This window comes from Pseudochaenichthys georgianus, chromosome 17 (assembly GCF_902827115.2).
Source record: "Pseudochaenichthys georgianus chromosome 17, fPseGeo1.2, whole genome shotgun sequence".
In the NCBI taxonomy this organism is placed as follows: Eukaryota; Metazoa; Chordata; class Actinopteri; order Perciformes; family Channichthyidae; genus Pseudochaenichthys; species Pseudochaenichthys georgianus.
Window position 1 is genome coordinate 8699365 of NC_047519.1, and position 14517 is coordinate 8713881.

At 38.5% G+C, this 14517-nt stretch overlaps 1 long non-coding RNA gene across 1 annotated transcript; it reads right to left on the bottom strand.

Annotated features, from left to right (window-relative positions):
* Nucleotides 1-2139: 2139 nt before the first annotated feature.
* Nucleotides 2140-2871, bottom strand: LOC139435611 (uncharacterized). The gene is made up of 2 exons (XR_011644837.1): nt 2806-2871; nt 2140-2237 (listed from the first exon to the last, which is right to left on the bottom strand). It is a non-coding gene; the product is annotated as an uncharacterized lncRNA (long non-coding RNA).
* Between the last annotated feature and the right edge of the window lie 11646 nt (nt 2872-14517).

The following is a 14517-nucleotide window of genomic DNA, read 5'->3' on the forward strand; positions in this document are numbered from 1 at the left end:
TTGAAACACATTTTAGGTTTTATTATTCTGTTGCTTTTTATACATGTGTACAACTGTGAGTCATTTATAAGGCACTTCTTTTGCATTATTTGGATAAACATTGACATTCATGTGGGATAAGGCTTCAAGATGTAAACAATTCTGACATCCATCTTCCCATAGGCAACAAAGACTTGATGAGCTGGACACTTTGTTGTTTTTTAAATAAGAAATGGGGCTGATTGCTATAAATACAATTTTTAAAGAGTCCTAATCTGCTTTTGGGGGTTCCCTGTAGTGTGTTCCATAGGTAGTAGTGCATGTAAATGGTCTGCAAAGGCAAAAATCCCTGTGCTTCCCTCCCACCTCCTGCCCCCCCCCCCCCCTTGCATGACACGCCTCCATTGGACTCCTTTGTTTACTTCTGTAACATAATGACATCACTATGTAACACTCACACTTCTATTGGCTAGCATAATATGATATTATCCTCTTTAACAAATATTAAATGTCAAACCTGTTAAGCCCGAGAGACCCCGGTAACGGGGCCTTCTGCAATATCTTGCAGAAAACAGTGTCTGAGGGCATGTTAATTTAATAAACTATGAATGTTTTATATCCATGTAACGGAAAGAAACTCATCTAACTGATCATTTAAATTTTTTTTTCAAAAAAAACCCAAAATGCTAACGCTGAGCCTCTGAATTAGCAACGAGTGAAAAATGCTAACAGATGACTGCACCAAAATTCACTCACACAACCTTATTATTTATATTTGCTGCACATCTCAACCATAGACTGTATATATAAATGGACGTAGGGTCCGTGACGTCACCCATAGGATTCTGCAGAGTTGCAGAGAAGCCCTTAGTAGGCGGAGTCGGCCACTAACGGCTCAACAGTTACGTCAGATTTCAACTTCCTGCCTTCTCCAGCCTGCTCCAAATAAGGGCAAAGAGGCGGAGCCGAGGCGGGACCTGCTGCCACCGAGCTGGAAGTTCCAGAGCTAGCTGAAGCTACCAAGCTAAGCTAACATGCTCCCCATCTGCACGCTGCCGTCGCATTTTACGTTTCTAAGGTAAGCGGCCTTGAAACTATTCAGCAAAACTATAAATAATAATCTAAGTTATTGAGTTTTTAGCATAATACTTCAGAATCTTAAAACCCCTTAACGTTTGTATGCAATTGTGCTAAATTCAACTCTGGAATCAAGCAAATATTAATGTTTGCATGACATTAGTTATTTATATTTTGATATCACTTACCTATACGTTTTATACATTTAAGTCAAGCTAAGGTACATGTGATGGTAGCTAGTTAGTGCTCTTACCTGTGAGGCCTCCTCCAAACAGCATAATAACCAGACTGTATTATTCAAACTAAGTACCAGTTCTAGATCCTTGACTTTAGACAAACAATTCAAAAGACAAAATGTATTTAAAGACCAATCTTTATTTGAATGTGCCTCTTAACCTGAGATATTAGTTATACAGTAATAGTATTGACAATCTAAAAAAACTGAGCAACTCAACAGTCAACTTTATGTTTCTTATTGTCTAAAGCATTTATTATTTTCATTTCCCCCCTCTCATATTCAGTGTGGACGGATTGAGACAGCCTGGTGTCCAGAGAGCAGCAGAGACTTCAGGGAGAAACCTCTGTGTGATGGACGTCCTGTCTGTTGGTTTGGAGAGGACTGAGGGTCTTTCCTCAGCGAGGAGGACCAGGCCTGATGGAGGAGCCCATGCTGGGCAAAGCTGATACCAACTGCACAGGCCTAGTCTGTCACTTTATTTGACTAAATGTGTTTACTTATACATTTAATAGGTTTACACCTTCTGTCCATATGTGCTTTTTATTTAAAACATTTGATTAACTTTTGGTTCACATTTCAATAAATTGTATTTGTATTTGCACTCCTTTTGTCCATTATTCTTACTGAACATGTTAGATTACACATTCACATCTGACTGAAGATTGGCCCCATTTATTTGTGACGTTGCAAACTCTGCGGTAAAAGGCACAAGTGATGTGAAGCTCATAAAGTGAGGCAAATAGAAATAATCAGCGGATGGAGTGTAGATGTGGAAATAGCTGCATTCGATCAGCTGACTGTTTTTACAATAAAAGTAGTTTCTTAGTGAATGTCCTGTACTGGTCTTAAAATCTCATAACATCAGCTTTTAATGTTCCTCTTGGATGTTCTTCTTGACCCTCAGAGAAGGAGAAGATGTCGTGTCTTTCAGGCATGTCCTTTCCTAACAAAAAGGACAGGAAACATAAAACATATTATTGCAGAACAAGTGTGTTATTTATGAAAGCGGTGTGTTTGTGTGTTTAGGGGCTGTAGATATAATTATTTTGTAATTGTAATGTTTTTATTTTATTTTAACAGTGAGCAATCAGATTATGAATGAACAGTATGAAGTTCATCAACATTGAAATATATGTTATTATCAAAATAATATTTAACTGTTACAAAACGTAGTGCAACTGTAGAAGCTTGCTCTGTTGTCTCACTGAAAGAATAACTTTTACCACGTTTTACAGACAATATTGAGAGATAAATAGTAGCAGTTCTCACTATGTGTTAAATATCTTTGCCTTCAATACATTAAATTAGAAAGCTGACAAAGTCATATTGCTAAATATCTAAATGTAACTTTTTGCATGGAATAAACCCTCAACTTAACTGATGTGTAGGTGATCTAGTATTTAGTATTGTTTAATGGAATGTATATCAGTGTATTCAAGTCAATACTTCATTCATTTAAACCCATATCTTTCTTGATTCTTTGTACAGTATGAAAAATAGAGTCTTTGTACCTGTGCTGAAGTTCACTGCTGTGAGGAGTCCAGTTCTGTCTCTCACTCTCTGGTCCAGCCTGTCTGCATCACCTGGACACCTTAAACAAACAGATATATATATATATATATATATATATGTATGTAAAGTACCATGTGTACAAACAATATAACTGATTCTCTGCTGTTGAACATGTTGTGTATTGTCCGAGTCAGGGTCCTTTTTATTTTACTGTAACTTTGGAAGTTGGGTTACCAATGCTTACTGTTTATTTGATACCCATTTGGTAATGCAATTAATAAAAACAACAAGGTTTGGGTTCGTTCTTCAGATGACTGTGACGTTAAGGTGTAAGCTCGATAATGAACTCCAGCTCAATCAACCATATTGTAATATCTAAGTAATCATCTTGAAATATGACATTAATAATTGTAATATACACATATCTTATTGTGAGGTTGATTTCACATAACTACTTCGACATTAACTTGTCTACATACTTGAGCATAGCCAATTTAAATTAACCTTAGCGATGCATACAGTTCCTCCTACATAATAAAATATCTCTAAGTTACAAGGATGTAACCTTATTTTATCAACCTCAAACAGAAGCCGTTTGTTCAACAGTATTATCCCACTTAACACTTGTCTATTTCGTTTTAACCTTTATATATACAGTCTATGATTTTAACTTGGAGGGTACGATTACAATCGTTAGCACCGATGTAGCTACCACTAGCTTACATGCTAACCCAAGCCTTACCATTCATTACGTAGCTGATTAAAATCATTAACACATAAATAAAGCACTCGAATTTCACTTACCGCATTCATGCACTGTCTGTTTTAACGGCAGAGCGAGTCACAATAGTCCGATATATAAGCATGAAGAACAAACAACCACGGCCGGCTACAAGTTGTGTTTCCTGGATGAGCTGAGCAGGCAGAGTCCCTGTAGCTAGCTTCACGGAGCAGCTAGCAGAGAGACAAGAAGCTAACAGCGGCAGGCACTTGACAGAGCCGTCACTCAATGTGACCACGCCCTAATTTATGCACACACTTTAAGACCTAATATAAATAAAATGGTCGCGTTAGAAAACAATTCACTCTCAGATCCATAATCATGAAAGTGGAATCTAACTATATCGATAATAAAATGTATGGAGCCAGGGAGAGAAACATGTTTTTTTCTGCTGTAAAATTGGGCATTTTAACATGGGGGTCTATGGAAATTGCTCCTTTCTGCAGCCATCGCCTATTGGCCAATATATGAACTGCAGTGTGTGACACTTCCGTATTGGCTTCACGGCTCTACCCCACAGTTTGCCGCTTGATCTCAACCCATTGTTTCACATCGTGAGGGGACACAGAATCGATGGGTACCCTCATTATCACTCAATTATACTAATTCTCGGAGATAATAACAAGAACACACATCAAAACATATGGAGCTAGTTAGCTAAAAACGGCAAAATGGCACACCTGTGTGGTAATCTGGTCAAAAGTAGTCTTCAATGGCATTACAACGATAAAAACGATGCTGAAGTTAATCCATAGGTTAATCCAATGTGTCACTTTGAATGATTTCTGATAATCCATGACATGAGCAATAAATCTGCTTTTCGGTTTTGAGATGTCAGACCTAGAGACAGCTTCACTCTGGAGCAAAACTGTGTACGCAAAGCCCCCACCTTTTCGTTTTACCATGTGTGTGTGTGGGGAGATTCCCCTTCGATTCTATTGGCTTTAACGGTCAAAAAGAGATGTCACATGTCAAAATCGAAGAAGGGGGGCCAGCCAGAGATAAGGAAAATCCACCCAAATGGCCCTTTAAATCTTTAAAATAAAAAACATCTATATTGATTCTGACTTTTCTACATCCAACTCACAGGTTTATCATTACTTTGAGAAAAAAGATTATTAATTTAACCCTTTTAGAAGGGAAGATATGGTCATTTGTTCTGGGAATGTCCTTTTCAAGCCTGAGACCTGAAAAATAGGCTCAGGTTACTGACAGCATCATTTCTAAATGTGTTTCTTTGTGCATTGAATCAGCCAATGTGAGTTTCACACCTTGTTAAGCACAGTTAAGATGCTAGTACGAACTCATTCATTCACTTTGGAAATACATATTTGTCATGTTTTTCTGAATGTATTATCATCCCAAAGGGTTTAGAAACTGATTCTAGGGGAAAATAAATCTTCTCTTGTTTTTCCAAATAACGAGATGCCTCAAAAACCAAAGACAAGCTCTCAATCTCATGGAAGCAAACATGTCTTGTTGTTTACTTAATTTAACACTGAGAAGAATGACATGAGTGCAATTGCCGGAGTTGCCATGTTACCAACCTGAATGCAATTTTAGATGCATCTCATGCATCTGTTTCCGCTGCACTATTTCTTAATGCTGTTAATGTCTTGCATTTTTGTAAAGCACGTTGAATTGCCTTGTGTTAAAAGGAGCTGTAAATAAACTTGCCTTGCCTTATTTCTGAACAACTGCAAAGCCCTGACGTGCCTGCGCAAGGTCCAAGGTATAACGTTATTTATAGACATCTCCCGATGTCTCAAACCTAAGATAAAAAAAGAAATCTAGCTCTGGATTTTATTCAATGAAAACCTTTGTCGGAATTCTTAAACAGCAATCCTGTAAATTCAGAAAAACTGGGTCCATAAACATTACTACGCTCCAGTATTAACATCATAAAGTATGTGCTTCAAAATAGTGAAGCATGCCTCTAGTCTAGAGTGATTTAGCCAATATCGGCTCCTTTTTTAATTCCTGTCAGCATTACATTGTTTTTCTTGTTGAAATGTGTGTGTGACTGTACCGGTTATCCGCCGGTCACTCCTCAGTGAGCTCAGCAGCCTCTGGAGTTCTCTAAATTAAGTTGGGAGTGATTAATTCTTTAAATGTACGATTTTTCTGCACAGCTCAAGAGAATAAGGCTAGAAAGAAGCCTTTCTTTGATTGTTGACTCTCGGAACTGTGAGCCCTGGTTCATATCATATACATGTTGCTATTGCAGTGGCGAATCGTCAGGGCCTTCAAGGTATTCAGAGAATACCCTGGAACACTCAGATAAAACAAAGAAAAAAATCGTTTTAATTATATAAATAAAATGTATATAAAATGAATAAATGAGAATCGTATCTGTGTTGTTGATGTGTTACGTTGATGTGTTTGTCCTTCTCGGACCATGCACTACGCATTTCAGTGGTTTTGTGTTAGAAAAGAAAGCAACCAATCAGATCTTGTTCTGGGTCTCTGGGTGGAATATCCTTCAACCAAGGTATTCTACATCCTTGAGAGAATGCCCTGGCCGTTGCACTGAATGAGAGCGTACGTTTGGACTGACAGTTTTATCAACCAATCAGCAAAACATTTCAACAGGAAATTAAATATAGTCTATAACTAGCATTGTTCAAGTTTACTTTAAGCAACAAGCTTTGTTTGCCTAATTACAGTATGTCATCTTGAGTACTAGGATTGCTTGGAATGTGAAAAACATTGCAAGATTAGAAAATAACACTTTGGTAACAATGGAATGAGAAAGTTGGTTCATTGTAATCCTGTCTTCTCTCAGACAAATGATTGCTATTCATATTTTGCTTTAGGACAAAGCAGCAGAAGCTGTTCAGAGTGGATGAAAGACTGAAGGTTAGCCTTTTTCTTTATCTCATGAACCTGAATTCCTTTAACATCTCTTTCATTTTTTGTTTGCTATGAAACAGTATTTAAGATACGAAAACTTTGTAGATAAAGAATTATCACCTAAATGAGGAGCATACACTTATTTTTATTTATTTATTCATTTGTTTAACAGGGACAGTGCACATTAATTAACATTCCTGTAAATGTGCCAGAGTTAGCCAAGAGGCTATTTTTCATCTGTTGTCCCTGGACAGATTTTATAAGTGAACCTAAAACAAATTTCATTTAAACAAGTAAATACAATCAAATTAAAACATGCAACATACATTACTGGAATACTTAAATAAATAAAAAGACAGAACAATAAAACAAAACAAAAGAACATGTTGTGACAACCCCTCCCCCCTTCTGCCTGTCTGTGCTCCCTGCCTTGCTGTCCTCTGGCATGGTACTGGGAGTGTCGTCCTGTTTGTGCCCGCCCATCTAGAGGCGGAGCCTCAAGAAGGCATAAAGGCTTGCCCAGCTGGGAGGTTCACTTTCTGATCCTGATCCTGTCCTGCTGCAGCAACCGCAGCCTTCCACCTGTGTTTGTATTTTCACAAATAGAATAAAGATTTCACAAATCTGAAACTGTGTTATAAGAATCTTTAGACCCTCTGGGATAATCCAGTCCAGATTTGATGAGTGTAGGTCTAGTGGTTTTAGATCAGGACCTGGTCTAATGTGGTGAAGATGCGAAAAAAGCACTGAAATCTCCCTTTTTTAATTTTCACAAATAGAATAAAGGTTTCACAAATCTGAAACTGGGTTATAAAGAATCTTTAGCCTCTCTAGGATAATCCAGTCCAAATAAATCTGCTATGCAGCGATTTAAGAGGTTCAAACACGGAGGATTGTTCGCTCAGCGCTGTAAATTAAATGTCCCTTAACTTTCCCCTTAACTGCCGAATCGGATGCTCTGAATCGGAAGCCAACTTCAGCGTCGTCAATGTTTTACTGTTTATTAAACTTTGGGACAACATTACAACCTTTTTATTCAGCTCATGCTGCTTTGAGGTAGAGCAAAAAAAAAGCCTATTTTCAATATTTCCACCAGATTTGATCATCTTTTATTTAGGTTAAAGTGTATTTAATTTATCCTGATCCCATAATAAGACAATCACAAATAGACAGCAGCCTTTTGCTTAATGTTAGTTTGTGCTGTCAAAGGGATGCAGGTGTGACTGTCATTTCATCTCTTTAGTTTTAAAAAAACCAGAACAGTACATCATTTTAAATTATGCTTTAGGGATTGTTTGTCTGAAATGCTGAGTTACATTTTGCAATAACACTTTTGCAACACTGTGTCTAATATGATTAATTCCCTTTTTTATTTTTCTCTTGTTTTTCTCTGTAATTAGGAACATTCTGGAGAAATGGATCTGCTGGAGAAGGACCCCTAATCTGAAAAGTGCACAGCGGATCATCAGGACAGAGCTGCATCCACCTGGACCCCCGAGGTGCTGGAGAAAGAAAAACGGCGATCAGGAGCATCCTCCACCCAGACCTCTGCTTACTGCCGTACTACAGACTGGTGTTTTACTTTCAGAGTTTAATTTTGTATGTGTCCTTTTTTTTAATAGATATTTAACGATTATAGCGTGAGTCTTTTTGATTCCCCAAACAGCTGCTTCTATACTTGCTGCACATATAATAAAAATAAACAACTCCATAAACACACTTTTGCTGATATTTGTGTTACTGCTGGTGATGTTAAATAACATGATTGATTTCCTCTCTACTTTGTGATAAGATGAAAATACAATATTAAATTGTAATTGTTGAACACATTGTTTATTTCATTTACTGAGGTTTTAACCATTATTTACAACATGTGTACATAAGCAGTGGAATAATAGGGTATCTCTAGGTCATTAAACTGTCTTCAGTTAATTTTATGAATAAAGAAATGGACGAATTAATTTCAATAAACATGTGAAAACTAAATCATACAGGTTTTAAGGGGTTTATTTGTGTGAAGACGGCAGCAGCCAGTAAGTAAAGGGCGTCGTCTCTTGTCCTCGGTGGCAGATTACGTCACTTCCGCCAAAAACCCAGGAGGTATAGAGAAGCGAAGTCACGCCCATCTACTTCCGGCCCATGGGACCCCGGAAGCGAAAAATTAACATTGAATTCAATGGAGAGAGAAAACGTATCTTTTGATCCCGTTTGAATTGTGCCACGAACTACACATATGATGTTTGTCAATCTTAAACAATAAGTTCCATGTCAAAAAAGTCACATTTTGTCGTAAAACTGTTGAAATATAAGACTATGAAAAATACGCGACTACAAAGACTACAAATCCCAAATCCCATTCTTGCTCGCGTAAGTGATGTCACAGGCGATAATGCTCCAAGTGGTTGCGACTCGTAATTAAAGCGAAGAAGAAGAAGAAGAAGATCTCATAACTGATTTATTCCCTCCAATAAATAAGAGATTGCTAAAAATAAATTCACTTTTACAAGATGCCTGTGTGCTTTGTACCAGGTTGTAATCACATAAGTGATCATACCACTTGCTCGTTCTATCGCTTCCCGTCTGATGAAAGGACCAGGAGTCGTTGGACCAAACATATCAGGTAATATACATGTTTTGCATGGAACATAGTCAAGTTAGCTACCTAGCTAGTAGCGAGCACGTTAGTTAGCATCACATTACTTAGCCTTGTCATTTGTATTAGCCTTAACATGAAGTAAACCCAAATGTTAAACAGTAAAGAGTAGTCATGATGGTAAGTATTTTGTGAAACATTTGAAGAGGAGCCTATCGCCCCCTCCACCAGGTGCTAAGGGGGCGGGAGGTAGGCTAACGGCAGATTAGCATCTGCGATCTTTTCTACTTAATGCTATCTGCACAAATGGTTAACATTGAACATTAAAAGATCAGGCAGTTCAGGGAGAGTCGAAGGAAGGAAGGCAGGCAGGCAGCTTTGCATGACATGTATTTATTTATAGAAGGACCATGCATACAAAAACATTCATCTCAGCAAAGAGAAGAGATGCAATATGCCAGATTATAGCTAATAGCTCATTTCCATCTGTGGTCCATTCTTCTGGACGTGTTTCATTGTGATGAGAGTGAGTCAATCTGTTTGTTGGAAAGACAGTAGTTGAGTGATTACTGAGAGAACATTATTAAAAGAGATAATTATTCAAAGTGTTGTTACTTTAAAGTGTTGTTACTGACCTTTTTCTCTTTTATTTCCTTTCCCTCACCTGTAACTGCTGAGACCCTGAGGAACATGCACACTGACCTGCCCTGGCAACCTGATTTCCACTGTACGTAATAGTATTTGGTTATGGTATATTATTTATATACATCAAAGGCACAATGCACCCCCCAGAGACACACATGTATTGAGTGTGATATTGTGCATAGGTCAAGTGAAATCATCTTTACACACTAGAAAACTGTAGGAGCGGCAACTTGTTTTGAAATTGAATTTTTAATATCCGATAATAAAGTTGATCTGTTTTCTTTATTCTTCTCTCCAGCTCCATCCATCACCATGCTCTGTTCCTGCAGGTCCTGCTTGCTAATCAATGCTCATATGTTTTTACACAATTACAAATAAAGTCAATGTATTGTATGACATGAAGTTGTGCTTCATTCGGAGTCAATAATACATTCATTCTGCCTTCAACTGCACAATGACTGTGGACTGCACCGACATCCATGTAGCTGCCCCCCAGTAAGATGAACCAAGCAAAGAGGGTCACCATCATGCCCAAGGACATCCAGCTGGCCCGCCGCATCCGCGGAGAGAGGGCTTAGACTGACCCGAGAACAGCACACCCAAACACAACGGCTCTTTTAAGAGCCACCTACAGTTTCAAAGAGTTGCAATCCTACGTTATTATAATGATTAAACTGGTTCATGTGTCACTTAGTTTACTGAACCGTGATGAAAGAAATGAGTGAGGTAGTGGTTTACTGAAGTTACAAAGACATTAATATATGAGTAACAGGTCAGTGTAAACACAAGCTTCTGTCAATTATGGATCATTCAAACTATATACAAATAATATGTAATAACGTTCTAAAACAAGTATTCGGTATATTCCTTGATAGCTTTTGGAGAAGGTTGTTTTTAAGTTTACTAAAATCTATCGTTTCAACTGTTTCACTTTATAAAAAGGAACAGGTGAGTAGAGCATCATTGAGTTTCTTATTCTGTCAGTAAATTATCCAAATGAAATGTTTATCATTATTTTATTCAACCCTAAACAAATTGATTGTACCTTTTTAATAATGACCTTACATGGTCGGCAAAGTTAAATTAACTTCAGAAAATCAAATCTGTTCTGAGAAAAAACTAATAAATGTTTAAAGATAGGAACTTGCCATCCCACTGAAGAACAGTCCGTAGAGATTTAAAGGCGTAGTTGTAGTTCAGTCCAACGTTTCATTTGGATTCATTTCGCCAACAGGCAACTATTTTCATAAAGAATATATATATTTTTCAAAGTCAACTTTATTGTCAATCTTACTCAGTTTGTGTTTATAGACAGAGATCAAAAAGACGTTTAAATAAAATTATACAATTTACAGATATGTATACAAATATATATATCCTATATACACCATCATGTATAATGATGGTGTATGATGTAGAAGGGAGTGTGGTAGATAACAAGTAAATATAGAGTTACATACAGATCCATGTTACAGCAAAAGATGGAATAACTAAGAAGCACGCAGTATAATAATAATTACATGCAACAATTAAATAACTGCTCAGCGTCTCCACCACAATCCCAATCTGCTGTGTCCTGTTTTCCTCCCCTCTGCATAACACCCATCACACATACGAAACACAACGCAGAGTCTGAGGGTGTTAAGAGTATGTTTATTTAAATGTCCTCCTCTCTACTGGCCAACACAGGGAGCATATGCTGGGTGTAGAATTGTTCCAGGAGGAGGAGATTTCCATGCCATGCAGGGTCTTTGGGGATGAGGATGATGATCGCCTCCTTCGTGGTCCACACAACAAAGTAGCAGAGACTCCGGTCTGTGATGTGCAGCTGCCCTTGGACCTGGTGCCAGTATGGGAGCCTCCATGGGACCCCGGAAGCGTAAAATTATACATTGAAGTCAATGGAGAGAGAAAGAGAAACCCCATGGAGGCTCCCGGAAAGGGAGGGACTTCGCCTCTCTATAGAGAGGCGAAGTCCCTCCCTTTCCGGGAGCCTCCATGGGACCCCGGAAGCGTAAAATTATACATTGAAGTCAATGGAGAGAGAAAGGTTATCTTTTGATCCCGTTTGAATTGTGCCACGAATGACACATATGATGTTTGTCAATTTAAAAGAATATTTTGCAAGTCAAAAAAATTAAAATGTGTCGTAAAACTGTGAAGTTACACATTTTTTTGTGTGAAACCGCTGAGTGAACTACAGGTCTCTTGGTCTCGCACAATACGCGTCACCATCACAAAGATGGCCGTCACGTTAGCAAATGTCACCTGTTTCTTTCAGAATGAGAATAAAAGTATAAAACGAGGTGACTACAAGTCTGGACACGTTGAGAGCTGTACATACACGAAAGGGGAGTTATTCGGTTCTGTAAGAGCAGCGGGACCGGCTTTACAAGATGTTGGTGAGTAATATGAGTGCAATGTGTAACGTTAATGTCAGCTAGCTAACATTAGCTAACAAGGTACACTAACGTGTTTTGTTTCAGTAACTAGTGTTCTCCTTTAGAACTTCGTGGTCTGTGTGTATGCTGTGGATAACATTAGTGTTCACAAGAACAAGGTATACTCCCGTGTTTTGTTTTAGTTGCTCTTCAGATTGAAACGGCCAGTTTTATATCGACTATACTGTATGTGTGATCTCCTTTTACATCTCGTTGTGTCATTTGAGTTTATTTGCTGTGTGTAGATTCAAGGGTTTTGGTTATCTTGTCAATTTGTTTGGTTATCCAGGCACAGCTGTGCGTGACTCCCTCGGGTACACTGGTATGTGTTTTCCTAATGTAGAGAGCATTGATTAATTAATAAACTACACACTGAGTCTAGATCCTGACCAAATCCTTTTTTATTGTTGATCAAATGTTTTTCAAAAATGTATTCATACACATTTAGAAAAATACAATGTACAATCACAACCAGTACAACACACATTATAAAAAATACAGAAAAAACAAACAATAACAACAATCAGACAAAACTATGGAAAAATAACCCCTCCCACCCCCAGATCCGGACCATCCTTGTATTATTGCTCATTCAATCTATTATAGCATGCTAACAAACATGGTACTTTCTTTATTTGTACAGATCATCATGGGAGGCGATGGCGCGAAGCAGAGAGCTGTCTGTGATTGTGCACGGGGGATGTACAAATGCAGCCACGCTGCAGCATTGGCAATATGTGCCATGTGGCAGATCAGCTACACAGATGTTGAGTGCCAGTGGAGGAAGCCTGGCACTTCCAAAGTAGTCCAGCCGGTGTCTCAACTTTACCAACAGTGAGAGGAGACATACAACCCACTGGCCAGAGACATCGCCACTCAGGATGTAGACTGGTTCAGGTCTGCACTGAGGGGCGCACAGTGTGGCATGGCATGGCTTTTGTCACCTGAGCCAGAGCCGCGGCCTCAACATCAGGCCATTGTCACCGTGCCGGAGCTGGTGAAGGGGGTCGGGGGCTTGAGGCAATTCTTGCCTCAATGCGACTGAGCAGAGACCAGCAAGCTGCCATCCAGACAGCCACCGGAGGACAGCGGACAAAGTGGCAGTTACACAGGCGGGGCAGGTTGACAGCCAGCAAGTTTGGTTCTGTGCTGCGGTCGGGACTTTCATCCACTCCATGCGCGTCCCTCATGAAGAGGGTGCTCGGGGGGTACAACTTGGACGGAGTCATGGCTGTCAACTGGGGGGTTTTAAACGAGGCCGAAGGGGTGAAGGCTTTTGTGCAGGCCTCTCAGGAGACAGTGTTCGAGTCTGGTCTCTTTGTGAGTGAGTCGGTGTTTTGGGAGCATCCCCCGATGGACTTGTGCAGCCATCTGCCCTGCTGGAGGTGAAGTGTCCACCATCATTATATAGGATATATATATATATATATATATATTTGTATACATATCTGTAAATTGTATAATTTTATTTGATTTAAAAGTATTTTTGATCTCTGTCTATAAACACAAACTGAGTAAGATTGACAATAAAGTTGACTTTGAAAAATATATATATTCTTTATGAAAATAGTTGACTGTTGGAGAAATGAATCCAAATGAAACGTTGGACTGAACTACAACTACACCTTTAAATCTCTACGGACTGTTTTTCAGTGGGATGGCAAGTTCCTATCTTTAAACATTTATTAGTTTTTTCTCAGAACAGATTTGATTTTCTGAAGTTAATTTAACTTAACCATGTAAGGTCATTATTAAAAAGGTACACTCAATTTGTTTAGGGTTGAATAAAATAATGATAAACATTTCATTTGGATAATTTACTGACAGAATAAGAAACTCAATAATGCTCTACTCACCTGTTCCTTTTTATAAAGTGAAACAGTTGAAACGATAGATTTTAGTAAACTTAAAAACAACCTTCTCCAAAAGCTATCAAGGAATATACCGAATACTTGTTTTAAAACTTTATTACATATTTTTATATAAATAGTTTGAGTGATCCATAATTGACAGAAGCTTGTGTTTACACTGACCTGTCACTCATATATTAATGTCTTTGTAACTTCAGTAAACCACTACCTCACTCATTTCTTTCATCACGGTTCAGTAAACTAAGTGACACATGAACCAGTTTAATAATTATAATAACGTAGGATTGCAACTCTTTGAAACTGTAGGTGGCTCTTAAAAGAGCCGTTGTATTTGGGTGTGCTGGTCTCAGGTCAGTCTAAGCCCTCTCTCGCGGATGCGGCTGGATGTCCTTGGGCATGATGTTGACCCTCTTTGCTTGGTTCATCTTACTGGGGGGCAGCTACATGGATGTCGGTGCAGTCCACAATCATTGTGCAGTTGAAGGCAGAATGAATGTATTATTGACTCCGAATGAAGCACAACTTCA